The sequence below is a fragment of the Phyllostomus discolor genome, chromosome X (genome assembly GCF_004126475.2).
Source record: "Phyllostomus discolor isolate MPI-MPIP mPhyDis1 chromosome X, mPhyDis1.pri.v3, whole genome shotgun sequence".
NCBI lineage: Eukaryota > Metazoa > Chordata > Mammalia > Chiroptera > Phyllostomidae > Phyllostomus > Phyllostomus discolor.
The window spans coordinates 36,779,176-36,782,258 of record NC_050198.1 but is presented as its reverse complement, the minus strand read 5'-3'; the positions used below and the strand labels follow the sequence as shown (position 1 = coordinate 36,782,258).

The 3,083-nt window shown below is 40.5% G+C and overlaps 1 pseudogene; it reads right to left on the bottom strand.

Moving 5' to 3' along the window:
• Nucleotides 1–1,958: 1,958 nt before the first annotated feature.
• On the bottom strand, nucleotides 1,959–2,273 carry LOC114505401 (annotated as a pseudogene).
• Between the last annotated feature and the right edge of the window lie 810 nt (nucleotides 2,274–3,083).

Sequence of the window (3,083 nt, the reverse complement as noted above, 5' to 3'; positions counted from 1 at the left end):
TAAAGACCACATTGGAGCACCACCACCCTACCCTTGCACACCTGATTCCACACAGAGGGCAGAGGTTGGTGGTAAATGGTCACAGCCAGTCCTTGCAGCTGACTGCCCTGGGTAAGTCCCTCCCATTGACCTGCCAACAGCAATCAAGGCTCAACTACAAGAGGAGAATGTACTCAGCCCACACGATGGGCACACCTTGAGTACCCAGCTTGGGTGATAAGGGAGGCTGTGCCACTGGATCCTACAGGACACCTACTACATTAGGCCACACTACCTAGACATGGAGTCAAAGCAGCTCTATCTAAAAAAATAAATAGAAACAAACATGGGGAGGCTGCTAAAATGAGGAGACAAAGAAAAATGACCCAAATGAAAGAACAGATCAAAACTCCAGAAAAAGAGCTAAATGAAATGGCGATAAGCAATCTATTGGATGCAGAGTTCAAAACATTGGTTATAAGAATGCTCAAGGAACTTAGTGAGGACCTCAGCAGAATTTAAAAATCCAGTCATAAACAAAGGATACACTAGCTGAAATAAAGAACAATTTACAGGGAAACAACAGTAGAGTAGATGAAGCCGAGAATCAAATCAATTACGTGGAAAATAGGGAAACATAAAACAACCATATAGAACATCAAGAGGGAAAAATAATCCAAAAAAATGAGGGTAGTATAAATAGCTCCTGGGACAACTTCAAGAAGTCCAATATTCACATCATAGTGGTGCCAGAAGGAGAAGAGAAAGAGCAAGAAATTGGAAATCTATCTGAAAAAATAGTGAAAGAAAACTTTCCTAATTTGGTGAAGGAAATAGTCATGCAAGTCCAGGAAGCACAGAAAGTCCCAATTATGATGGATACAAAGAGGCCCACTCCAATATGCATCATAATTAAAAGTCCAAAGGTTAAAGTTAAAGAGAAACTCTTAGTTATCAGATGGTTTCCAGATGGGAGGGGGGAGAATGGGTGAAGAGATGAGGGGATTAAGAAGTACAAATGGGTAGTTACAGAATAGCCATGGGGATGTAAAGTACAGTATAAGAAATGGAGTAGTCACAGAACTTCTACACATGACCCATGGACTTGAACAATGGTGTTGGATTGCCCGAGGGAGTAGGGGGTGCTGGGTGGAAGAGGGCAAAGGGAGAAAAATAGGACAACTATGATAGCATAATCAAAAAATATAATTTTAAAAAGTTTTTCAGCTTTTCACCTGTGGGTTTGTTAGGTATGGCTTTATTATGTTGAGGTATATTCCCTCTATACTCAAATTGCTGATAGTTTTTAATCATAAATGGATCTTTAATATTTTGTTGAGGGGGTTTTAAAAATCTATGTTCATCAGTGATATTGACCTATAATTTTCTCTTTTTTTTGTTATGTCTTTATCTGGTTTTGGTATTAGGGTCATGTTGGTCTTATAAAATGAGTTGAGGCAGCCACTCCTGTGGAGGAGCTGCTGGAGGAGGGTTGGGCAAAACAAGCAATTTGGGTGAGGTTGGACCTCAGAGAATAAGTAGGGTGACAATGTTAGCCAGGCAAATGGAGAGTTGAGATCTGGTATCCTTCGGCATGGGTCTGGCTGAGTGGAAGGAGAGTTCAACAAAAGAACAGTGGTGTTTGCCAGTACTTCAATGCCTGGAGAGAGTTGCCCTGACCTCTGCCCCTCCAACCCTTACCCTGAAGTTAATCAATTTAGTTTCTTTCTGTAATCCCCTGGTACTTTTTGAGTTGCTACCTCTGCAATGGAACTTAGAGCAAGTTAATTTGTGTACCTGCTCTTTAAGATCACTGTGTCTCATTCTCCCACAGCCCTTGTCTCTCTGAGAGCCAATCCTTGATGGTTTTCAAAGCCAGATGTTATGAGAACTTCTCTTCCTGGCAATTGTGCCCAGACTAGGGAGCCCATATATTCCTACCATTTCTATTTTTTTAACAGGTCTTATTACACACAGAGAAGATTGGGATTCAGTCCTTCTTGGTTGCTGTCTTCTTCCTCATGGCTGCAAAGATATTGCTCAACTCTTCTCTCTTCTTGGCACGGATGTGTGCCCGTATTCTTTTCTTGATGAACTTCAGGGCTCTCTTGCACCTAGAGACCTTGAACAGCTCCATGGCACATTGCTAAAAGGGGGCAAAGTCACACACTTCTTAGATCATGTCCTGCATGGACTTTGTGTGCTTGGTGAGAAGCTTATGGTGGCTCACTCACATTCTTGTTCACCTTGTAACCCTTGTTGAGGCCCATGGCCACGGGGTAGCACAGAGCCATGGCTACTGCTCCTCAATTGCTGCTTCGGTGGCATCCCTACCATTTCTTAATCAGTACGCTGTAGATGTGAGACCTGTCCACTGCATATGTCTGCTTCTCCAAGCTGTCTCTATGTTTTTTCTTCTTTATATCCTTAGTTATAGGAATTCTGTTCAGCTAATCTTCAGATGATTCTTAGTGATGATTGTTCTATAATTTATTTGTAATTATGATGTGATTGGGGGAGGAGGTGATCTCAGTTTACCTTTTCTGCCATCTTGACTGTAAGTTTATAAGCAGTTTTTTAAATATATCCTTAACATACATCTCACCAATCCCACTCTCATCTATTTATCCAAGTATATTAAAATTTATGTTCACAAAAAACCTGCACTCAAATGTTTATGACAGCTTTATTCCTAATAGCCAACAACTGGAAACAACTCAAATGCCCATGAAAAGTGTAAATGAATAAACAAACTGTGATACAGTCACACAATAGAATACTATTCAGAAATGAAAGAAATAAACTTGATTCACATACATCATGTACGAACCTTACATTTTGCTAAATGAAAGAAGGCAGACTCCAAATGTTACATAATTTATTATTTCATTTACAATGAAATTTTTATTAAAAAAAGATATACAGATTGGAAAGAGATGGGTGGTTTTCATTTGCTGGAAGAGATAAACAATTTTCATTGGGAAGAGGTGTTGATTAAAAGGGGGAGATATGGCCCTGGCTGGTGTGGCTCAGTGGATTGAATGTTGGCCTGAGAATCAAAAGGTTGCAGGTTTGACTCCCAGTCAGGGCACATGCTTGGGTTG